General features: G+C 40.9%; 1 pseudogene; it reads left to right on the top strand.

The window, feature by feature from the left end:
* Positions 1–8583: 8583 nt before the first annotated feature.
* LOC139473280 (uncharacterized) lies at positions 8584–25552 on the top strand (annotated as a pseudogene).
* The last annotated feature ends 1504 nt before the right edge of the window (positions 25553–27056 follow it).

Genomic DNA, 27056 nt, shown 5'->3' with positions numbered 1-27056 from the left:
ATATTGTTGCGTAAAGCAGAAACTCACTCACTCACTCACTCTAGATGACGTTTGCGTCATGGCGGTCAGGATGAAGTGACATACCACAAAACACTTACTTATGTTTATGGAAAGATTCAGCGCGTCAAAAAGCACCATTTATAACTGTTATGCGCTTTTGCGTGAGGTCTTGTAAATACGAATAAACATGTCATGGAGAAAGACTTGTGTACAATATCCATGTGCAACTCGTCTGTCTAAAACAGCAATGCATTCAAAAAGTTTTAGATATGGCTGAAGTATTGCCGATGTGACGTGAAAAATTAACTCACTCACTCACTCACATACTCACTCACTCAACCATGTATTAGCTACTGCTTGTTCATTTGATCAACATTCAAATCAGGAATCCGCAATACTGACGAAAAGTTTGGCTTGGTGATGAACCACGTGTTTTGCTTCAGCGTTGTGATGGAAGATCGACGTTCAAATGGTTGATGCATGTCATCGTATCCCAATTGCGTGGATCGATGCTCATGATGTCAATCACTGCATAGTCTGGTCCAGACTCGATTATTTACAGACCGTCGTCATATAGCTGGAATTTGGCTGAGTGCGGCTTTGAACAACAAACAGTAACATGGTGTTGGGGGTCATATCCTACACACAGAGATCAAACCCTCTGTACTTACGGGGGAATTTAACGGTTATTCGCTTCGGGGTGAAATTGTACGACATCACATGGTTCCCATTATTGACTCTCAGAGGGAAATGTTGCAGCAAGATAATACCAGGCCGCATACTCCACGTGCCACAGTTGACTATCTACAGAACGAAAACTTTACAAATCTCCCATGACCTGCCAAATCCCCAGATCTCAACCACAAAGGACATTAGTGTTAAGACCTGGATAGGCGTCAATGTCAACCCATACACTTCAGCCACTTTTACACGCATTTTCTGGACGAGTTGGCTGGGATCACACAATCCCGGTTTGTGGTTTGTGAGAACAACGCCGACGTAAACTGACGCCAACACTCATTGAACTTCACACGTCACACTGTCACACAGGCGCACAAATTGTGAAGCTTTGAAGTTTTGCTTGATATTGACCACCGCCGCCTCTCATTGTTCTTGAAACCAGTTGGCATTGGGATATCTTTCATCATGCATATTTCCTATATAGTTCTGGGCAATGTTTTGACAGATAGACCACTGATGTCAAAGTTCAAGATCACCCTCAAGTGGCAATATTGTTGTTAATACTACAAGTAATGATAATATTAGGATATCAGAAGAAGGTCACTGTGAACTACTTATAGTGATAAGCATATGCTTTTCTCCAATGTTACATTTCGGTTACCATATTTGGTATATTTGCTGGATAGCCATTTGGAACGTTTTTGAAACGCCTCACTGATATTCAATGTCAAATAACTTTCTTAATGAGGTAGCTAGGGACATGGAAAAAAAGTTGTTTTGCATGAGACATGTGTTTTCCCAAACTGGACCTATTTTTATTAGATATGAAGTGCACACATTCTTTTTAATGTTCTTACAAGCATGTGACTTTCTGTTTAAAATTGTATTGCATGAGACGTATCTTGTCCCAAGTCGGCAGGGGTGTAACTTTCTTATTATTGTTTTTGAAGGCGTGTTGTAAGGTCGCTCTGAAAATGACGTGTATTTGCCAACACGATGTGATACCATTCAACCTGAAAGGCGTAAAACCTTCTTTATAAAGTAGTTTGAGGTACAGGACCTTCTGTTGTAAAGTTGTCTTGCACTGGGCACGCATTATTGAAATATGATTATTGAAACGACGAAATCAGACTTGATGTCTGAGTGATGTCATAGCTTTGGAAATGGCTTTAGAATCCTCATTATGTTAGACCAATGCAGGTATGGTACGGGGCTGTAGTAGGCATGTATTTCACCGAACCAGAGGTAATGGTACGATACTGGAAACGTGATGGTAGGTAATGATTTCTGAGGAGTTCTAGAACTGCTAGTGAGGGTACTGCTTCTGTTTTTGCAAGTTGGTGCAAACACATTTCTTATTTATATATGTATTTATATGATTGCATGATGGTTTTTGTTTTGTTTTTAATAGTGTATTTGTTGTGTCTGTGCAGCTAACGACTTATTGTCAATTGAAATCCCCGCTCTCTGGATACTGGCTCATGCTTTAATTCATTTCTAGCTGGGCTTAGCAGTCATATCACACTATTACGCATAGTCTGGAAACCCCAGTTTGGAGACGCTCATTTCGGATTAACCAGGTTTCATTGTATTTTCTCTATTTCTTCCGAACCGTATCAGAGTCAGATTTAAACCAAGACAAGTATCACCATCTTAAAGTTGTTGGGACATTAATGTGAACGTACTCATAAACTTTAAATTATATAAATCAGTTGTAATTTGAGCTATCTAATCTAATTACTAATGTATGCATTTTGAATGTAGTCTTGATATTGATATCTTGGTGTCTCTGTAATTTTCCATTAAATTAATATTATTTTAATTATGAAGATAATTGGCATTCACTTGTTTACGTGATCGAGGATCGATTGACATATTGCCACACACCTTGTATCGTTACATTTCCATTCCACTTACGAAAGCGTATACCAGAACCGAAAAACACGCTTTTAGTAAATTGTGCAGCACATCATTTGATATTGAAATCAGAACAATATGTGAAACATGTTTAAGAAAAAACAGTTTTCCTAAAGTCAGTAATTCTACTGGAAATACTTTCTGTTTTGGTGTTGTTCAATGTCTTTATGTTGTGTGTTATTTTTCAAATAAAAAGGTGTTTAGCATCATAAAAGTTGTTTATTCTCTATTCGTGTGTGTGCGTGTGTGTGTATGTGCGTGTGCATATGCGTGTGCGTGTGCGTGTGCGTGTGTGTGTGTGTGTTTCTTTTAACGAATATATTCTTGAGTCGTATAAGAAAAGTTACACATCCACGTGCATGCACGTCGCTATATAAGTGCAATAATCTTGGACGCGACGTTAAACCCCATTTCACCTCACCTCACCTATAAGAAAAGTTGACATACTTGCGGGGGTTTCACATGAAGTAATGCCAGAGTTTATTTGCAGGGTCATACTTTAGGGGCGATATCAGGGGTTGTATCAGGGATCACACAAGAGGTCATGCCAGAGCTTATTTGAAGGGTCATACTTTAGGGGCGATATCAGGGGTTGTATCAGGGGTCACACAAGAGGTCATGCCAGAGCTTATTTGAAGGGTCATACTTTAGGGGCTATATCAGGGGTTGTATCAGGGGTCACACAAGAGGTCATGCCAGAGCTTATTTGAAGGGTCATACTTTAGGGGCGATATCAGGGGTTGTATCAGGGGTCACACAAGAGGTCATGCCAGAGCTTATTTGAAGGGTCATACTTTAGAGGCTATATCAGGGGTTGTATCAGGGGTCACACAAGAGGTCATGTCAGAGTTTATTTGAAGGGTCATACTTTAGGGGCTATATCAGGGGTTGTATCAGGGGTCACACAAAAGGTCATTCCAGGTCACTTCAAGGGTTGTACTTTAGGCGAGGAGTGGTATATTTTTGTTGTGTGGAATGTATACACATTAGGGGAGGAAGCATCCTTGTGTGGGATGTATACACAGTAGGGGAGGAAGCATCCTTGTGTGGGATGTATACACAGTAGGGGAGGAAGCATCCTTGTGTGGGATGTATACACAGTAGGGGAGGAAGCATCCTTGTGTGGGATGTATACACAGTAGGGGAGGAAGCATCCTTGTGTGGGATGTATACACAGTAGGGGAGGAAGCATCCTTGTGTGGGATGTATACACAGTAGGGGAGGAAGCATCATAATGTGGAGTGTATACACAGTAGGGGAGGAAGCATCCTTGTGTGGGATGTTTACACAGTAGGGGAGGAAGCATCCTTGTGTGGGATGTATACACAGTAGGGGAGGAAGCATCCTTGTGTGGGATGTATACACAGTAGGGGAGGAAGCATCCTTGTGTGGGATGTATACACAGTAGGGGAGGAAGCATCCTTGTGTGGGATGAATACACAGTAGGGGAGGAAGCATCCTTGTGTGGGATGTATACACAGTAGGGGAGGAAGCATCCTTGTGTGGGATGTATACACAGTAGGGGAGGAAGCATCCTTGTGTGGGATGTATACACAGTAGGGGAGGAAGCATCCTTGTGTGGGATGTATACACAGTAGGGGAGGAAGCATCCTTGTGTGGGATGTATACACAGTAGGGGAGGAAGCATCCTTGTGTGGGATGTATACACAGTAGGGGAGGAAGCATCCTTGTGTGGGATGTATACACATTAGGGGAGGAAGCATCCTTGTGTGGGATGTATACACAGTAGGGGAGGAAGCATCCTTGTGTGGGATGTATACACAGTAGGGGAGGAAGCATCCTTGTGTGGGATGTATACACAGTAGGGGAGGAAGCATCCTTGTGTGGGATGTATACACAGTAGGGGAGGAAGCATCCTTGTGTGGGATGTATACACAGTAGGGGAGGAAGCATCCTTGTGTGGGATGTATACACAGTAGGGGAGGAAGCATCCTTGTGTGGGATGTATACACAGTAGGGGAGGAAGCATCCTTGTGTGGGATGTATACACAGTAGGGGAGGAAGCATCATAATGTGGAGTGTATACACAGTAGGGGAGGAAGCATCCTTGTGTGGGATGTTTACACAGTAGGGGAGGAAGCATCCTTGTGTGGGATGTATACACAGTAGGGGAGGAAGCATCCTTGTGTGGGATGTATACACAGTAGGGGAGGAAGCATCCTTGTGTGGGATGTATACACAGTAGGGGAGGAAGCATCCTTGTGTGGGATGAATACACAGTAGGGGAGGAAGCATCCTTGTGTGGGATGTATACACAGTAGGGGAGGAAGCATCCTTGTGTGGGATGTTTACACAGTAGGGGAGGAAGTATCATAATGTGGAGTGTATACACAGTAGGGGAGGAAGTATCATAATGTGGAGTGTATACACAGTAGGGGAGGAAGTATCATAATGTGGAGTGTATACACAGTAGGGGAGGAAGCATCATAATGTGGAGTGTATACACAGTAGGGGAGGAAGTATCATAATGTGGAGTGTATACACAGTAGGGGAGGAAGTATCATAATGTGGAGTGTATACACAGTAGGGGAGGAAGTATCATAATGTGGAGTGTATACACAGTAGGGGAGGAAGCATCATAATGTGGAGTGTATACACAGTAGGGGAGGAAGTATCATAATGTGGAGTGTATACACAGTAGGGGAGGAAGTATCATAATGTGGAGTGTATACACAGTAGGGGAGGAAGCATCATAATGTGGAGTGTATACACAGTAGGGGAGGAAGTATCATAATGTGGAGTGTATACACAGTAGGGGAGGAAGCATCATAATGTGGAGTGTATACACAGTAGGGGAGGAAGTATCATAATGTGGAGTGTATACACAGTAGGGGAGGAAGTATCATAATGTGGAGTGTATACACAGTAGGGGAGGAAGTATCATAATGTGGAGTGTATACGCAGTAGGGGAGGAAGCATCATAATGTGGAGTGTATACACAGTAGGGGAGGAAGTATCATAATGTGGAGTGTATACACAGTAGGGGAGGAAGTATCATAATGTGGAGTGTATACACAGTAGGGGAGGAAGCATCATAATGTGGAGTGTATACACAGTAGGGGAGGAAGCATCATAATGTGGAGTGTATACACAGTAGGGGAGGAAGTATCATAATGTGGAGTGTATACACAGTAGGGGAGGAAGTATCATAATGTGGAGTGTATACACAGTAGGGGAGGAAGCATCCTTGTGTGGGATGTATACACAGTAGGGTAGGAAGCATCCTTGTGTGGGATGTTTACACAGTAGGGGAGGAAGCATCCTTGTGTGGGATGTATACACAGTAGGGGAGGAAGCATCCTTGTGTGGGATGTTTACACAGTAGGGGAGGAAGTATCATAATGTGGAGTGTATACACAGTAGGGGAGGAAGTATCATAATGTGGAGTGTATACACAGTAGGGGAGGAAGTATCATAATGTGGAGTGTATACACAGTAGGGGAGGAAGCATCATAATGTGGAGTGTATACACAGTAGGGGAGGAAGTATCATAATGTGGAGTGTATACACAGTAGGGGAGGAAGTATCATAATGTGGAGTGTATACACAGTAGGGGAGTAAGCATCATTGTGTGGCATCGTGGAGCAGAACCTGCTTCCGTCTTTAAAGTGATCATGATTCGTACATACTGTCATCATCTTCTTTGCACAACATACAAACATGACTGATTTAGAGATTGACACAAGTCCTAGGTTCCTCCCCAAAACTATGATAAACGTAAAAGTTCAACGTCCTTCTATTATGTTGTTGTCGATCCCTTTAAATTGTCTTTCTCCTGTTTTCATAGAAAACTCTGCATTTCTTAAATAAACGTATCTTTGAAAACAATCCAGTTCACTGGTCAGAAGCAAATATATGTACACCCAGTACTATGTATATATATAGATAGGTGTTATGTGTTCTGGTATATTCTGATGTGTTATGATGATATTTATATATACTCTTCAAAAAAAGAAACTTGACATTGACTTTCAAAATGTAATATAATGCGATTGTTTCTAAATAGGACACAGCAACCATGATGGAAACACTCTTTGAAGATCAATGTACACAATGTTCAAAACATTAATCGTGTCACCTAGACAGACACACGTACACGATACAGTTAATGTCACAGGGCTACAGAAAATGTCAGTATCGGTTGTGTCCACCACGTGCATCAATCACCGCTTGACACCGACGACCCAACACGCTGTTGGATGTGCTGCCCTTCATGCTTAAGTGCATCAAGAAGCACCGGAAGTGTTTGGGGCAGTGGATTCCTTCAGCGAAGGCGTCGATCTAACTCGTACCATAGATGCTCAAACGGGGACCAATCTGGTGACCGGGCTGGCCAAGGTAATGTCTGGATGTTGTTGTGCTGTAAGAAGTCCTGACAAACACGTGCAATATGCGGTCGAGCGTTGTCCTGCTGGGACTGTCCGCCATGAACGGTGACGTGAGGAAGAACTTAAGGCTGTAGGATCAAGTCTCTGTAACGCACACATGTCAATGCACCTGCCACATGCACGAGAGGCGTCCTACCACCGTAATGAATTCCGGCCCATACCATGACACTCCCGCCGCCAAATGGGACAACCTGCTGCACACAGTTGGGGGCGTAACGTTCACGACGACGTCTGTAGACACGTGCGCGCCCATCAGCACGTGTGAGTAGGAAACGGGACTCGTCAGTAAACAGTACATTTCTCCACCTTGCACGTGCCCATCTAACCCTCTGTTGGCACCAAAGCAGACGGTCCGCCAGATGACGTGGGGTCAATACATGACGTGGAACGGGTCTTCGTGCAAAAAGTCCAGCCTCCCTCAGTCTGTTGCGTACCGTTTGATCTGATAATCTGCGTACCCAGGGGATCTGTGTGGTTGTAGACGTTGCTGTGGCAGTGCGGTCTCGGAGGTGTCGCAGCCGGATGTATCGATCTTGTGCTTGGGTTGTCACCCTTGGTCTCTGTTGGTGTTGTTGTATCGGGTCCACATTCCGGAGATTGTCTGTCTGGATACGCCAAAGTGCCTGGCCACTTCTTGCTGAGTTGCTCCAGCTTGTAATCTCCCAATGGCGTTGTTCCGTTGAGCTGCATTCAGTCTTGGCATTCTGTCACCGCCTCTACTGCCGTTATAAGGACTGTATGAACAGCCGTTGATGTGGATTTTTATACCAATTCAGCAGGGGGGGCCTGCATGCCTAAATGCAGGATCCTGTGCTGCACGTTTTTTACAGGCGGTTGCGTTTGGATGAAGCTGTAAATTTGATCCCCAAACGCTACGTGTATGTGCATTCGTGAATTATAGACACATCATCTTTCTGTTTGACTTATTTGGTTCTCATTTAATGTAATTATTTTAGATATATGGCAAAAAGTGATTTTACATCTATGTCAAGTTTCTTTTTTTGAAGAGTATATATATATAGAACACATAACACCTGAAGGAATAGCACTGGCTTCTGATCCATCAAAAATATGGTACGGCATTCTATTTCTAAAAGTCCATCTCAGCTCATCTGATCAGCTACTGCATATGTCTTGCATTGTACCCGTCATTGATGTGTCTGGTTATGTCCCTCCCCAGCTCACGGAAATGTCGATAATCATCCACACAAACATTGTGAAGTATTCCTACTTAGATATGCATCATTCAGCTTGGAATAAGCAATGGAAGAAGACATTGCCTGAACTATAACTATAACTAACGATTTCGCGCATGGGTAACCAATGTGGGGAAACGTCAATCCAAAGTCCCAACCAATCAGAAAATTATGCCGGCAATCTGAAAATACTGAAGAGCCAATCGGTGAAACACGTTAATAATGTAACCATTCTTACCCTGTTGGCAAGGAGCCTGGGTATGACCACAGTAACACTGCACCAGTTAGATCATCCAAGTGTATCCTGGAGACGATACTTGATGCCCGTGATTCACAGGACATTGCAGTCGATGAAGCAGCTGGAACTACCCACAGAGAAGATGGCCGGATACTGGACGATGTGGGCAACTGCTTTGTACATCGGTATGACCACTGGTCAGGGAATAACTGTGATACAATGTAATACTAAGTATGAATTCAGTTCCGCGAGCTTCTTCCAGGATAAGAAGATCGAGAAAGGCATAAGATGACGTGGCAATGCGACTAGTCTGGTGGAGTGTTTGTTGGTCTGTGACCAATTCAGTGCTGGTAACTTCTTCTACAACCAGGCCACCCAGGACTGTATCTGCCCCCTGGGTTACCCTTATGAAATGGTCTCCGCACCTGGTTATACGTACTACAGCACACCAGGTGAGAATTCCAGATTATTTCACCTTAGATCCAAATTTCAGAGATAACAGTATTGACAAGTAACATTCTGACGTTCAATACAAATGAACATTCGACTTCGGTTCGTTTATTCTGTTATACTTATTCTATGTTTGTATTGACAATTTAAGCAGGAGACTTATTATTTACCTGTAGGTGTCGAATGAGATTTGTATCATGGATGAAACAGTACGCCAAAGGACATCTTCAATTCTTTGAAATTCCGTTCGTTATATTGTTTTCATACGTTATCAAAGTGAACACTTTACTACATAGAGTGAAATCTGTCAAAAACAGTATTTAATTCTGAGTTAAAATCCTGTTTAAACTCACATATGGATTATCCAGAAATTCAATTCAAGCAGGAATCCCTTGGTATCGCGTTTGAGATATGAAGACTCAAGGACAACGTGTGTCAAGGAACAGTGGTAGATATAATATTTTTATGTCGTTGTAGTAGGGAGGTCTCCACGTTAGAGACACACGTGCCAATGTAAGACAGTGGGTACAGCTGAAGTCAGCATCAGTTGAGAGTCCCTCTGATACGCAGATAATCCAAACAATTCATGAAAGTATAGATCTTGATACTGAATTAAGCTATTGTGTTTCATATTTTTGAGTTGCATATTGCTGGGCCTCGTTTCAGACTGATATTTTAGTCATATTGTCCAAGGGCGTACCTTTCGCCCTCGGATGTTAGCTCAGGGTGATGACGGAAGACAGAACTCAGAGATGAAACTTAAGACGACAGCAGCCGTTTTTATTGTTGCAGGTTGAAATATGTCGATATGTTACATATAATGGTAATCACGTGACAGAATGCACACCGGGACCCAGAGGCAAATATGTTCCCCTGATGCGGAGATCCGCTCTGTCACTAACACTGAGTCGGGAAGTCGGGTGTACACTGGTCGTTGGTGGGGCGACATACAATCTGCCCGCTCCTGTCGATGATCTGGGCCTCTCTCTCTGACTGATCATGGCAGTAAGGTTTTCTAGACAGAGGTATTACGTAACGTAGGGCAGGGTCATTGACCTACTCACATGCACATACGTAAGATCCGGCGAGGGTGAAGTGGTGTTAACTGACACTCTACCATGACATTGATGAATGCTTGATTCTGATTGGTTAAAAGAATGTTTCCTTTTTGCTACGGAAACCCCTTTCAAATATATTAAGCCTTTTCATCAAAATAAACGTGGGTATGAATACATCGATAGCCTACATATCGATTCATAAAAAAATAGCTGCCGATCCCTCACCCCCACATGAACGGTAAAACGTATCTATTTTTCCTCGCTGGGTCTCTAATACATGTACAAGCCAAGTCTCTTATACACAACGAGTCAACGGCTCTCGCGAAATTGATAGACGACATAGGGTCTAATAGAGGAAATACAGTAGTTTGATATAGGATGTATTTGGCGATGACATGATGTTCTAGGCCCTATCCCTGACTGCTTCGATGATGAGATTACAAGACTTTACGAAGGCATAACTTTTGCATATAAATGAAATGTTTATGAAACTGTTGGGGACATGTTACTTACTGACAATGTTAGTAAATAGAACATTATAAAAATGCGTTTGAAGAAACTTTATTTATGACAACATGTTGTTTACAAACCTATTTGTGATCTATATTCATTGCCATCTCCGTCTACCATCACCATGAGGATTTGGCAGGAGATTTGAAAATCCATCAGAAAACACGCCTCTCTTCGAAAGATCACGGATACAATGTCCCGCGTGACTGAAGCCGATGCTTATCAAACTTGATGAAATTAATTTCAGAACACACACAATTAAGAAAATTATACACGTAACACTATTTCTGGGACACAAAGGTCTCATTGCTTTCACACTCTGGCTTTGAACCTTTGAAATCTTGAAATTAACAGGTCAGATCATGCAGACTCCTTGTGTCAAAATAGCCGGCTCGTCTGCAGCCTAAAAAGCGGCTTCAACCATGTCAACAGTCATACTAAGTTCCATTGGCAATCGCATTGTACCAGCAGGCTCAATCCCAATAAAATCTATAGGTCTACATCCAAGATCGGTGTTGTCATCTTGCTCGTGTAGTAATTTTTCTGAGGTGCAAAATGCTAACACAACACTGTCAGCCATTGACAGTTGTGAAGTGTGAGTAACCGTGATGTAGGTCAAGTTCTGCCACATCCAAGTTTGTGGTGGAGAGGCATTTATTTTGATTTTTTTAATTGTCTACTGGGGCAATTGCTAACTAACTAATAAGAGTTACACATGTTAAATACACAGTAGAATGTTAATTCATAACGTTTGTTGTGGAAATATATTCGTTTAGCATTTTAAAAACTATTTTTACAACCTGTAAACACTACAATGATAACGGCATGTTCGATTTCCAAGACATGACCTCTCTCGCATAATTCCAAGAAATGACTTGGTCAGTCCAAATAGCGCAGAAAAGGTTGGAAGAAATAAAACATCTGTCTTTGGACTAGGTTTGGAGGGTTATTTGTCAACTTCTTTTTGAAAAACTATGTGTTTTGAACACTTATTTTTAACTAATCGAGACTTTAAGATATTAAAATAAAATACTCTACAGTGGGACTACATCAAATTTCAAAACAGTAGGTTTATCTCCTAATTTATAGATAGTGCCGGAGATCATTGAAGTATTGAAATGGTTTGGCACTACAACAATATGAAAATCGATGATTGATTGTTGTAACGAGTCTAAGGGAGATAACTCTCATTTATCTTTATTTTTAGCCTTGTGTTACATTTTCTATATTCTATTTAAAATGAAATATTTTCTCTGTCTTTTTAGGCGATGATGTTCTGGTCTGGATAATAATAATAATATAGCAGATACAGGTAGTTGAACACGTGTTATTGATAGAATGAGTGAGTGAGTGAGTGAGTGAGTGAGTGAGGGTTCACACCGCGTTTAGCACTAATCCTGCATCATAGCGGGCGACACCAGACACCCGTGTAGGGAATCGAACCGGGGACCTACGGTGTGACGAGTGAATGCTTTTACCACACGGCTACCCACCACTCCTATTGATAGAATTAGGCTAGAGTAGCGGTATAAAAATGATAAGAATCGCACGTTCAGGAGCTCTTAAATATCAATGAGCCTAGAGTTATGCGAATAGACATTCATGACGTCATGGTGAATAGGATTCATGCGTGTGCCATACAAATGAATTTGCAGAAGACGATACCTCAGTCGGATATAAGAACGGTCCAAAGTTCCATTGCAATGTATTAATCAGTCCGAGCCTTGATTAAGTGACAAGGGATAGTAATGAGTTTCGAAATAGGAAAGTAATTACCTATATGGATGTGTAATAACACAGTAGTGTATTGAAAGGCATGCATGTAATAACACAGTACTGAATGGAAAGGCATGTATGTAACAACACAGTACTATATGGAAAGGCATGCATGTAATGATACAGTACTGAATGGAAAGGCATGCATGTAATAACACAGTACTGAATGGAAAGGCATGTATGTAATAGCGTTGTGTTGTATGGAATGGCATGAATGTAATAACACTGTGGGGTATTGAAAGGCATGTTTTTAATAAAAATGTTTTGTATGGAGAGGCATGGAGGTAATAAAACTTTTGTGTTTGGAAAGGCATGTTTGTAATAGCACTACGCAGTATGGAATGGCATGAGTGTTATAACACTCCGCTCTATGGAAAGGTATGTATGTAATAACACTGTGTTGTATGAAAAGGTATGGATGTAATAAAACCGTGCTGTATTGAAAAGCTTAGGTGTAATAAAACTGTGTTGTATGGAAAGGCATGGATGTAATAACACTGTGTTGTATGGAAAGGTATGGATGTTATAACAATATGCTGTATGTAAAGGTATGGATATGATAACACTGCACTGTATAGAAAGGCATGGATGTAATAACAGTGTGCTCTATGGAAATGTGAGGATGAAATAACACTGTGCTGTATGGAAAGTTTGGATGTAATAATACTGTGCTATATAGAAAGGCATCAATGTAATAACACTGTGTTGTATGGAAAGGTACGGATGAAATAAAATTATGCTGTTTGGAAAGGTATAGATATAATAACACTGTACTGTATGGAAAGGCATGGATGTAATAAAACTGTGTTTTATGGAAAGGCATGGATGTAATAACACTGTGTTGTATGGTATGGAAAGGTATGGATGTAATAAACTTGTGCTATATGGAAAGACATGAATGTAATAACACTCTGTTGTATGGAAAGGTAATGATGTAATAAGACTGTGTTGTATGGAAGGGAATGGATGTAATAACACCGTGTTGTATGGAAAGGCATGGATGTAATAACACTGTGCTATATGGAAAGGTGTGGATGTAATAACACTGTGCTATATGGAAAGACGAGTATGTAATAACACTGTATTGTATGGAAAGGTGTGGAGGTAATAACACTATGCTGTATGGAAAGACGAGTATGTAATAACACTGTGCTGTACATGATGAAAACTCTTCAACAAAGTTACATTCTGTGTTGCCTTGACGGGGCTCAATTGCATGTGCACATGTGTTAATATTTTTCTTTCACAAGGCTTCTAAGATAATGGCGTATTTTCTCATATGAGGATTTAGGCATTAAGCTCGTCGTTTCTTTAAGGAGACGGTTATGTTTCCTACAAGGGTTACGGTATATGTTCGAAAGTCATGGAAAACTGGATATCCTGTAAGAATGATATGCATTTCATGGACAATACTCCTTGGATTTGGAAACAGTCCAGGTGAGCGTGGACATTTGTGCAACAATTCATGGCGTATCTCGTGAGATATATAGGACAGGTTTTAAAATGAAAAAACACATATGAGGTGTTGAGATAGAGAAGAGATCGGGTTGGGAAACGAGCTCGTGAATTTGGCTGCCAATGTTCATTGTTCGATCAGCTGGATATCGACCTGGTATTGCTCATTTATGATCACCAAGGGTTCTGTGGCAGGCTTATCCGATGTTTTCTTTGTTTCATCGAAAACTAGAACAACATGGTCTTAAAACATGTTACTACAATGTTTCAACGAAAACTAGAACAACATGGTCTAAAAACATGTCACTACAATGTTTCAGTGAGTGAGTGAGTGAGTTGGGTTTAACGCCGCGTTTAACATTATTCCAGTTATATCACGGCGTGTCAGCGTAATGTGGGAGGGAAGCCCGAAGTGATGCAGGTCTGAGACGTTTACCACTTCGGTGAAACCCACGAGCACGGATATGGTGCTGACAAACCTAGAAACATAATTGGGGTGAACCGGGATTCGAACCCACAATCATAGGTTTCGGGCGTGTCCAGGGGACGCAACTCTGCACAGCGAATCGGGGCGCTTAAAAAGACTGGGCCACCCGTGCGCCCCCCTACAATGTTTCAACGAAAATTAGAACAACATGATCTTAAGACATGTTACTGCAATGTTTCAACGAAAACTAGAACAAAATGGTCTGAAAACATGTAACTACAATGTTTCAGCGAAAACTAGAACAACAGGTCTTGAGTGGTTGTGGGGGTGATGGTGGGGCGGGGGAGGGGGTTGTTGTTTTTGTTGGTGGTTTTAATGGTGGCAGAGGTGGTATTGGTAGTACTGGCGGTATTGGCGGTATTGGAGGTATTGGTAGTATTGGCGATATTGGAGGTATTGGTGGTGGAGATGATGGGAAGTAATTGAATAGTTTTCTTTTATCTAAGCGCGGAACCTTGATGAAGACCGTGGGATGAATGAACTCTGCACAAAAGGTCACACAACCTGACACAGAGGAAACATCCTTCAAACGTTTATTGATAGCACACTTTCCTCCATCCATCCGAATGTAGCGCGCTGTTTTTTCAAACTGACATGAGTCACCTTGACTCAGCTATCCTTGGCGACATCAAACCAGTTTATTTATTTATCTAATACGTTTCTAAACAGTCGACAGCTCCTTTGTTTCATTGCGTTAACATCATGCACAGTGTTATTACACACATACCTGTATGAGTCACGACTCGGATTGTAGTAAGCACGTTCCTGCTGGGATACCCACTTCTGTCCCTTGTTCTCACTTAACCATCATGGTGACCGCCCGTCATTACTGCCCCTTGTTCTCACTTAACCCTCGTGGTGGCTGGCCGTCATTACTGCCCCTAGTTCTCACTTAACCCTCATGGTGCCCGCCCGGCATTACTGCCCCTTGTTCTCACTTAACCCTCATGGTGCCCGCCCGGCATTACTGCCCCTTGTTCTCACTTAATCCTCATGGTGCCTGGCCGTCATTACTGCCCCTTGTTCTCACTTAACCCTCATGGTGACCGCCCGTCATTACTGCACCTTGTTCTCACTTAATCCTCATGGTGCCTGGCCGTCATTACTGCCCCTAGTTCTCACTTAACCCTCATGGTGGCTGGCCGTCATTACTGCCCCTTGTTCTCACTTAACCCTCATGGTGCCCGCCCGGCATTACTGCCCCTTGTTCTCACTTAATCCTCATGGTGCCTGGCCGTCATTACTGCACCTTGTTCTCACTTAACCCACATGGTGCTTGGTCGGCATTACTGCCCCTTGTTCTCACTTAACCCTCATGGTGCCTGGTCGTCATTACTGCCCCTTGTTCTCACTTAACCCTCATGGTGCTTGGCCGTCATTACTGGCCCTTGTTCTCACTTAACCCTCATGGTGCGGCCGTCAATACTGCCCCTTGTTCTCACTCAACCCTCATGGTGCCTGGCTGTCATTACTGCCCCTTGTTCTCACTTAACCCTCATGGTGCCTGGCTGTCATTACCGCCCCTTGTTCTCACTTAACCCTCATGGTGTTTAGCCGTCATTACTGACCCTTGTTCTCACTTAACCCTCATGGTGCTTGGCTGTCATTATTGCCCCTTGTTCTCACTTAACCCTCATGGTGCCTGGCCGTCACCTGGCTGTGTACACCGATCAGTACCGCACTGTGATGACGTCGCGGTTTCAAAAACGTATACGTTGCATCAAAAGCGGTGTTATGTCTTCACACAGCGTGACCAAATTGTATAATATTCAACTCGAGTTGATTGTCGTTCCAACAGCATTTACAGTAAAAACGCCAAAGATCAATGCACTGCCTAGCCATCGATAGAAGTGCTGGTATTGTCAGTTTCCTACTCTTTTTCATTAATCGCGATATGGAAGCACCCGAATGTGGCACGTAAAATGAAACAAGCGCCCTTGTCTGAAATCTAAATGTCTAATGATTCATATCATTGGCAAGTACATATCCTAAAGGTGATAGACATATGACATTTATGTCGAAGTAAACATTCATTGAGAATTTTCCGTGTTTAAATAAATCCCGATGAAATTGTCCGTGTTTTTTTCGTCAAAACAAAATTGACGAAGTGGTCGTGATTAGTTCATGTGCAGACAGTTTCAATGATTATGTTACAATACGAATGACAGTTTGGAATATATAATATATATATATAATGTTCATTATATAATTGTAAAATGTTATTAATTACGTTTACATTTGTTATTGCAAATAGTTTATTTCAAAATACTGACTAATGTTATTTCTTTATTAAATAAAAGAATTTCACAAATTACGTCAGAGGGTAGAGTGACGTATTTGTAAACTTTGTGCTGCATGGTCCCGTTCCCAAAAGCGATCGTAGTGCAGCGAGAGTCATAAGTTTATGTTAAAGTATGGGAGTTACAATCATCTCAGCGTGAGGATAGCTTTGTGGAACGGACACCTGAAGTCGAAAGGTAGACCGTTGCATGGTATTCAATTAATACATGTAAACTTTTAATGTGTTTGAAGTATTATTCTGTTAAACTCAGTTGGGTGATACTGTCCATAGCATAGATCTTTGCCACCTATTTACTCACGACGGGGGCTTTATGAAAAGTAGTACACGGCAATTAATAAATAAATCATCAAACTCGGACCCATGTATTTTTATGAAACTCGTTTCATAGCTTCATTGGCATTACAAGGGAGCTCTTTAAGTATTCTATATAGTATGAATGTATCACGTCACAATATGTATTTGTCAGGTTACAAACGAATATGTATGTGTCATGTCACAAACTGATATGAATGTGTCACTTCACAAAAAAAAAGAATATGTATGTCACGTCCCAAATGAATATAGATGTGTCACGTCACAAACGAATATGTATGTGTCACAAACGAATATGTATGTGTCACGTCACAAACGAATATGTATGTGTCACGTTACAAACAAATATTAATGTGTCACATCACAAACGAATATGTATGTGTCACGTCACAAACGATTATGTATGTCACGTCACAAACGAATATGAATGTCACGTCACAAACGAATATGTATGTGTCACAAACGAATATATGTGTCACGTCACAAACGAATATGAATTTGTCACGTCACAAACGAATATGTATGTGTCACTTCACAAACGAAAATGAATATGTCACGTCACAAACGAATATGAATGTGTCACGTCACAAACGAATATGTATGTCACGTCACAAACTGATATGAATGTGTCACGTCACAAACTGATATGAATGTGTCACTTCACAAACGAAAATGAATATGTCACGTCACAAACGAATATGAATGTCACGTCACAAACGAATACGTATGTGTCACAAACGAATATGAATGTGTCACGTCACAAACGAGTATATATGTGTCACGTCACAAACGAATATGACTTTGTCACGTCACAAACGAATATGTATGTGTCACTTCACAAACAAAAATGAATATGTCACGTCACAAACGAATATGAATGTGTCACGTCACAAACGAATATGTATGTCACGTCACAAACTGATATGAATTTGTCACGTCACAAACGAATATGTATGTGTCACGTCACAAACGGAATCTGCAATGCGTCAACATTGCCAATGCTCACGTGAAATCGTTATTAAAGATAAATGTATTCCAATTAACAAGCTTATTGTGAATTCTATTGCTAAAAATATTGATATTTTGATATTTATATACATGTGTATATATGTTCTAAAGCATGCTCCAAGTTGAACTATTTGTAATTTGTAGTAACTTCGCTCCTGTTTCTTTCACAGGTCTGATTGGAAGGTGGATGGCAGAGGCGATCAACGCTTCTTCACAAGACAATGAGTACGTTTTTGTCATCCCCACTAGATTGGAATCAGAACAGCATGTCAGATTTATGACTTGGTGTAATTATTTAAAATATTCCGATTAGGGTTCAAACACGTTGACGTGTAATCACGCAATCAGTTACAATCGACAAAGTCAACTCAACAGGATGCAAATAAATAATCAGCGCATGCGATTTCTGCCCAGTGGAACGGTTTTATCACAGATGAGTGAACAATGTCAATTATAGTAAGTATGGTTTTACGCTGCTTTTAGCAATATTCCAGCAATATCATGGCAGGGGACACCAGAAATGTACTTCACACATTGTACCCATATGGTCGCGGGTGGGGGGAGGGTATTGTCGAGAGTGGTACAGTGACGTGGTGATATTGTCGTGTGTGGCAGAGTGACGTGGATCTATTGACGCAAGTGGCACAGTAACGTTGGATATTGTCACTGGAGACGACGTTGCAGTGGCACGGTGACATGGGCTATTGTCGGCATAGTGACATTGGAGCTATTGTCACGTGCAGCCCAATCACGTGGGGCTATTTTCACGTGCTGCCCTGTGTCACGTGGGGGTATTGTAACATTCTTTTTTAAAATTACAGCATTGACTTGTATTAGCAGTGATCAATTCAAAACGTTCAATTGTTAACATAACATAACATTCATTTAATGACATTAAGTTCATAACATCTTTAGATCACTGTTGATCAAATTGCATGTTCATATGTATTTAGCAGTTCATGACTTACACACAGGGAGATGTGTAGTCAGTGATTTAGAAAGCTTGTAGTTTTTAGTGAAATTCTGAGAGTAGCCCTCAAAGAGAATTTCCACGGTATCTAAGGTAAATTATGTGCTACTTACAGAAATATAGAATTATTTTACTTTGGAGCGAACATTACATGCGATATGTAAGTCGATGTCATTTCAGTATATAGCACGTCATGTGGTGTACTTATTAAGTGTAGGTTACATACCTATATAGCAGACAGTACATTTTAGTTGGCTACAGGTGTACAACAATGTTCAAAAATGGTGAAACGAGCAGGCTCTTTTTGCCATACTTATTAACTAAGTTTGAAGCTAAATCCTTACAGCACATTAGTGGAAATTGTTCATGTTCAAAACAGAGACATATTAACTGGACAATTCATTTGCCAAATTTTTCAATTTGATTAAAGTCTTCAGAAAGTTGTCAAGTGACAATTTGTTTTTCTTAATACTTGATACATGTATATATTTTTTGTATGCCAGTGTGATGTGTTTTAACAGAATGTTAGAGTTGTACCCAAGTAAAATAGAGCATTTTAAAATGTAAATTGTTTAAAAACATTTTGCATTCAGAAAACATTCAACTTTGGCCCAAAACTCTTTTACATGCTTACAATCCCAATATACACGAAGTTAGGATTCAGTATCAGTTTCACAAAATGAGCACAGATCATCATCGAGAATGTTAAATTTAAACAATTCTTTCTTTGAATGAATGATGTGATGAATAAATTTATATTGAAAGACAAGTAATTTTACGTTTTGTACAGTTTCTGTATCTGATAAAAACATCCTTCCACGATATATTTCAGTCAAGAATGGTATCCCATTTTTCACATACTTTTGGGAGAAATGCTTAAGTTAAAGTCTTATCATAAAATATCTGCAGTGCTACAAGTAAATCTATCAAAGTTGCATTTAAATGTTGATTATATGAAATAATGTGATTATTTCTATTGGTATCTTTCCAAGATTTTGGTATGTTTTATAGAACCTGGCAATAGTCAATAATTGTGCCTTTAATTTGGTATTTTGTCTTAAGTTCATTGAAGGGCATTATAGCACCTTCATTACAGATATCTTTAATAGTGTAAATTCCCTTTAAAACAATTTTTTATAATGAAATCATTTTTTTAAACTGATGGTTACACCAAAGAAGTTCTGATAGAATTTTTTCAATGTTTGTGGAGTTAGTTATGTGTTTTATACAATGTTCCCCAAGCACCCAAAACATCTCTCCAATAAGGGTTAGCTAAGTGTATACATTTTGTAATATTGGCCCCAAGTAGGAAAAAGTTTTTCAGTGGCGAGACGATAGGGTTATTACACTTTTTGTTTTGAAGATGTTTTTGAGAACTGACTATTTTAGAGAAATTTTAAAATACCTCACCTCTATCATTCTCTTTTCGCCTTGGTCATATTTTCTAATTAAAGTTGTTCGTTTTATTTTGTCCCTTTTGTCATTCCATATGAATCTGTACAATATGTTGTTTAGTTCATCAATAAATTCACTTTTACTCTATATATCCATATTCTAAGATCCTTCCAGAAAAAATGAAAAACTCTACAGGGAATCCATCAATACCTGGGCTTTTGTTATTTTTCATAGTTTTTACTGCCTTTGTTGTTTCATTCATGTTAATCAGGTCTTCTAAATAATTAAACTGTGATTTAATAAGTTTTGGTGTGTTAAGTTTGTGTAATAAATGTTTGGATTCCCCTAGTTATTTCTTCACTTGAAGAGTAAAGTTTCTCATACAAAATGTCTTTGTCCAGTTAAGATGGATTGTCTATCGGTTATTGAATCCCCTTTTTCAGTTATAATACTGTTAATTAGTTTACTGGTATAGTTCCTGTTTTCAAGATGACAAAATTATTTTGATGGTTTCTCTCCTAGCTCGTACCACTGGATTCTGTTCCTTATTTGATGCTTAATATTTAGACAAGTCTGACAGCTTTGATTCACTTATATTCTGAATATTTTCCCTAATTTCCTCCTCTATTTGCTTTATATTTTCCTTTTTTTAAGTTTTTACTCTCTTCATTTTTGGTTTTCTTTAAATAAGTGGAAAAAGATATTGATTTTCCTCTCACTTTCATCAAAAATGTTTCTAAGAAAAGAATGTATCACTGAATTTTATTTTTAAGTTTTGGTGTTTAGTTTTTATGGTTCGTCTTTGGAACATTTACTGTTTGAATATTTTAGCTTTGTTTCTTCGAGAGTATCTTTCATTATTTGGATATTTGATTGTTTAACAATACAGAAGTATTTAACTCCTACCTTTTTCTTTGCTAAATGTATTTGAAAAAGTCAATGTTATTGCAAAGTGATTGAATTTGTATCCTGGGGTAATTGTAGAATCAATAGTTATATTTTCAATGTCTTGTGCATCTTCCCGAGGCAAGAGAGTTAACTGACTTTAAAAGTCCAGTTTCCACCCTTGCCGAACTAGGTTGGAATTACTGGGCTCGATCGTTGCGCCGCCAGTGGCTATTTCCAATTATGCCCCTTCTAAGCCTCTCCTATCGACCAATCAGATTCCACCTCTCGTATCACTTGCGTTTGCTTCACACAAAATGGTTGCGCCCAGTCAGGACGATCTGATCGATAATCAAGATAGTCTATATTGTGATAAAACGGGTCTTACATCGCGAAATGCATCAAATCACGTGGGCACCTGGATTAAAAACATGAAAGGATTTGGAAAATATTTGCTGACAACGAATTGGCGATGCACATGCTTTGCAAATCCTGCAAGCGATCGAAATCTGCACGACAGTTTACGAACCGGATTTTGATTTCGGTGTGCGATTTTGATTGGACTATGCATAGACTCGTTAGTCCAGCCAAAATATAACTCCATAATACCAGCCTAGTTCGGCAAGGGTGGAAACTGGACTTTTATGATCAGTTAACTCTCTTGCCACGGGAAGATGTCTCTTGTGAGACCAAAAAGAAGTCCGGCTTGTTGTTTTGGCTTTTTCTTCCACCATGTGTATTTTTTTGCATCTATATCTTTTTCTCTCCAAATATCAATTAGATCAAAGCTTTCTGTTGTTTTTTTCAAGTACTTACTTTATTGCTTTGGGATTGTTGATATGCTAATAATTTTCCAAATAGACCTATGGATTGGGTACCAAGTTCCGTCACAGGGCAATGCAAAAAGGACAAAGTCTTTTATGACAAAGAATTTCATTCGTCAACCAAATTCAATGATAAGATTGTGATTTGAGCACCGAAACTGACTTAAAGCGATGCGATATAAGCCTTACTATTTTACTCAAGATAAATATATTTCATAAGCAACATATTAACCATAATATTGAAATCCAATTGAAATGTGAATATTTCATTGTACCTTGCTTGACTGTCAATATCAACTCATCTCTGACTAATAATAATAAAAAAAGAACGTATATGTCAAGCACCACACAAATACAGAATCAGATACAAGAAGTACAGGTACACAGCAACTAATGTATCCATGTGAGCTACCTATTTAAACACTGATATGCTATTGGAATAGTAGTGGTGACATTTATATATGTATTTTCTCATCCATTCATAAATGAAATGCAAAGTTTTTCACCTTATTTATATGGAAAGGGTCACTGTATGACTTGTAATATTTCAGGTATCCATTAAGCAATGTCGTTGGAGGTTCTGCCTCTGTCTGGAAGCCAAGGTTGGATGATGCAGCTCCGTGGATTGAGGTGAATATTATCTTTAGCATTATGTTGTCACTCGACAACTTCATTGCAAAGATCACTTACAATGTATCTTAGTTGGTGTAGTGTCTACACAAAACATGTCACACTCAAATCTATTATATAAGAAATCTACTTGTCAGCTTGACCCGTGATGCATGTTTGTCATTTATAGGAAAATACGCTTCAGGAAAGTAGCTACACCAACTATGGAAACTGTGGGAATCGCCGACACATGTAAATCTAATACACTTATTAAGTTACACCCATCCTTGCAGCAGGGGTATATTGACCGCTGGAGTGTGATTTCCTGTGGGTGAAGAATAATGCCCGTCTGTCATTGCCAGTAAAACAAAAGAGGCTCCAAGTGCAATTGGCTTCTTCTATTGTTCACAGTGATGTCAGTGACTTATCAGTCTGTGAGGCTACTGTAAGTCAACCGCTATGTCCACAATAGTCTAGGTTCAGTACATGGAATTTAGTTTCCAACACTTTCCCTCCGAGAAAACATTTTCACCAAACTTTCATAATTGTGTGATGCATGTGTAAAACTACCCACAACAAAAACATTGTTTACGGAGCATGGTTTGATAACTGTAGGATAGGAACGTAGGTTCAATCAGAGTTACTGTGAAGTGCTCCACGTGATTCGAACAGATGCAGAATATACAGATAAAAATACAACTGGAAACATGCAATACAAATGATTCTATCATGACATTTATTACTCTGCATTCTGACTGTTCCGCCAGCGGTATCGAATCTACGCAGGACTTTGCTTCTGCTAATGATCGCTTCAATGGAGATGAAACTATTTCTTTGAAAGCAGTTTCTGAAACCCGACCGGTAGTAAATTTGAAATACCGATTTTACTGAACAAATGTTGCGGAACAAAGTGTTCGAGATTCAGATTATTTATAGCAAATGTGGCAATATTTTCTCAGATGGGAAATGTGACGAAGAACGTCTAAGAGAGGGTGTGTTAAGTTCAGTTACATTAACACAGTTTGACATTAATTTTCAGCGCTCATTTATAACGTCCTGTGACGTCATGTCTATCGCTTCACAACACGATGGTGGTGTGTACAAGCTGCAAGGGTCGTTTTGAAAAAGTTTTAAACAGTATGTGTGGTAGATAGTTCTAATGTCTCTTAGTGAAAACATTTTAGTATTATGGTGTTAATTATGTTTTGAGTAAACACAATCAAACATTCTCGGATTAAAGCTTACTGATCCCTTAAGTTGACCATTCAGCCTATTGTAAATATTAGACTTAACCCATGCCACGTCACTTATCACCTCTGTATTACGAAATCGTTCGAAATTATTACATATTAAATGTATCAACGATGTGTTTTTGTTTTCGGCGGACAAAGAGTTTAGTAGGAAAAACATATTTGGAGTTGTTTTGTTTTTGATGACGCATTCAGTTAATAAAACTGTTTTCTCTTCAATAGGTTGGGATAGATACTTTCCTCTACTTTGCTATGGTTCAAATCTGGCCCGACATCTCTACCTTCACGAAGGACATCTGGTTTCGGGACTCCAATAGGCACTGGATGGTGACATGGACGGGGAACGACGAGGCATCCATTTTGGGATTCTTTATTCCACACTGTCAAGTTAGTTTGATATTGTACATGTTGAATCGTTGCCAATCTTAACACAGTTTGCATTCATCCGTCTGAATGAGAAGAAAAATGTCCATCCCTTTTGGGGATATAGGTATTTTCACGATTATGGCTTGACAAAAAGTAAAGTTAGTTTCATAGTGTATGAAGTTGCTAGTTTTACCATCGGTAGTTTTAACATTGAAGAGACAATTGTCCATACAGTTGGTGCTAACCACAAGTACGATTTTATAGAAAGTAATAATCTGCATATCTGTCATTTGTTGAAGTAAGTTAATTTCAACATACAAACATTTCTCGAGAACTGGGACATCGACCTGTGATCCGTAGACACCGTGCTGGGGACGTTTACCTAACTGTACATCGCCCTGTAACATCGCCCTGTAACACATCCATGTGTGATCCCTAGACACCGTGCTGCGGACGTTTACATAACTGTACATCACCCTGTAACATCGTCCTGTAACACAGCCATGTGTGATCCCTAGACACCGTGCTAGAGACCGTCCTGGGGACGTTTACATAACTGTACATCGCCCTGTAAAGCATTAATGCCTGATCCCTAGGGACCGTGCTGGGAACGTTTACGTAACTGTACATCGCCTGGTCACACATTCATGTGTGATCCCTAGGGACCGGCTGGGGCCGTTTATATAGCTGTACATCGCCCTGTCACACTTTCATGTGTGATCCCTAGGGACCGTGCTGGGAACGTTTCAATAACTGTACATCGCCTGGTCACACATTCATGTGTGATCCCTAGGGACCGGGCTGGGGCCGTATATATAGCTGTACATCGCCCTGTCACACTTTCATGTGCGATCCCTAGGGACCGTGCTGAGAACGTTTACATGACTGTACATCGCCTGGTCACACATTCATGTGTGATCCCTAGGGACCGGGCTGGGGCCGTTTAAATAACTGTACACCGAACTGTAACATAGCTATGTGTGATGCCTAGGGACTGTACTGGGTATGTTTACATCATTGTACATGGAAATTTCAGATAGTCATGTGTGATCCCTAGGGACTGTACTGGGTATGTTTACATCACTGTACATGAACCTTTCACATAGTCATGCGTGATCACTAGGGACTGTACTGGGGACGTTTACATCACTGTATATCGACCTTTCAGATAGTCATGTGTGGTCCCTAGGGACTGTACTGAGGCCGTTTACATCACTGTACATCGACCTGTAACATAATCATGTGTAACCCGAGGGACCGAGTTGTGGACGTTTTCATCACACAGGTCTAAGTCAACCATTAGTAGTTAAGTTAACATCTGTCACAATTCACCTTGTTATACCGCGATGTTCTCTTTACAGATGCTGACAGTCCCCACAGACGCAATCAGAATCACACTGGACAAACACAGCAGTGTTGAAGTCGCACGCGTTTATGTGCGTGGTCTTCTGTAAATTCATTTCAATACAAGACCATCATTGTTAAAAACAGGCTCGGCTCACACATCATCAACTCTGTCCACAAGTGCCTCGGCCCACACATCTTCAACTCACCAACAGCCTCGGCCTACACATCTTCAACTTTGTCACCAAGTGCCTCGGCCCACACATCATTAACTCACCAACAGCCTCGGCCCACACATCTTCAACTCCGTCACCAACAGCCTTGGGCCACACATCGTCAACTCATCAAAAACCTCGGCCCACACATCTTCAACTCCGTCACCAACAGCCTCGGCCCACACATCTTCAACTCTGTCACCAAGTGCCTCGGCCCACACATCATTAACTCACCAACAGCCTCGGCCCACACATCTTCAACTCTTTCACCAACAGCCTCGGGCCACACATAATCAACTCATCAAAAACCTCGGCCCACACATCTTCAACTCTTTCACCAACAGCCTAGGCCCACACATAATCAACTCACCAACATCTTCGGCCCACACACCATCAACTCTGTCACCAACAGCTTCGGCCCACACATCTTCAACTCTGTCACCAACATCCTCGGCCCACACATCTTCAACTCCGTCACCAACAGCCTCGGCCCACACATCGTCAACTCTTTCACCAAAAGCCTCGGCCCACACATCTTCAACTCTGTCACAAACAGCCTCGGCCAACACATCTTCAACTCTGTCACCAACAGCCTCGGCCCACACATCGTCTACTCTGTCACAAACAGCCTCGACTCACACATAATCAACTCCGTCACCAACATCCTCGGCCCACACAACATCAACTCTGTCACCAACATCCTCGGCCCACACATCGTCTACTCTGTCACAAACAGCCTCGACTCACACATAATCAACTCCGTCACCAACATCCTCGGCCCACACATCATCAACTCTGTCACCAACATCCTCGGCCCATACATCATCAACTCTGTCACGAACAGCCTCGGCCCACACATCATCAACTCTGTCACCAACAGTCTCGGCTCACATATCGTCAACTCTGTCACCAACAGCCTCGGCCCACACATCGTCAACTCTTTCACCAAAAGCCTCGGCCCACACATTGTCAACTCTTTCAACAAAAGCCTCGGCCCACACATCTTCAACTCCCTCACCAACAGCCTCGACCCATACATCATCAACTTACCAACAACCTCGGCCCACACATCTTCATTTGTCACCAAGACCGCTTCCGTGACCAAGCCGTAAAACGATGGTTCTTGTTGTTACCCTGCCTTGCACTCGGCATTAAGGGACTATCACAAGGACTGAGGGGGGTATTTATGTTAAACTGAGGCATGGTATTTCAGTGGTATCCGGACTGGTACACGTAGCCACACACACACACACACACAAATACACACACACACACACACACACACACACACACACACACACACACACACACACACACACACACACACACACACACACACACACACACACACACACACACACACACACACACACGTGCATGCGCGTCGTTATATAGGTTA

The sequence above is a fragment of the Haliotis cracherodii genome, unplaced genomic scaffold, assembly GCF_022045235.1.
Source record: "Haliotis cracherodii isolate W230 unplaced genomic scaffold, xgHalCrac1.p SCAF_27, whole genome shotgun sequence".
Taxonomy (NCBI): domain Eukaryota; kingdom Metazoa; phylum Mollusca; class Gastropoda; order Lepetellida; family Haliotidae; genus Haliotis; species Haliotis cracherodii.
Note: the sequence above shows the minus strand (reverse complement) of the source record. Positions and strands in the feature narration are given on the sequence as shown.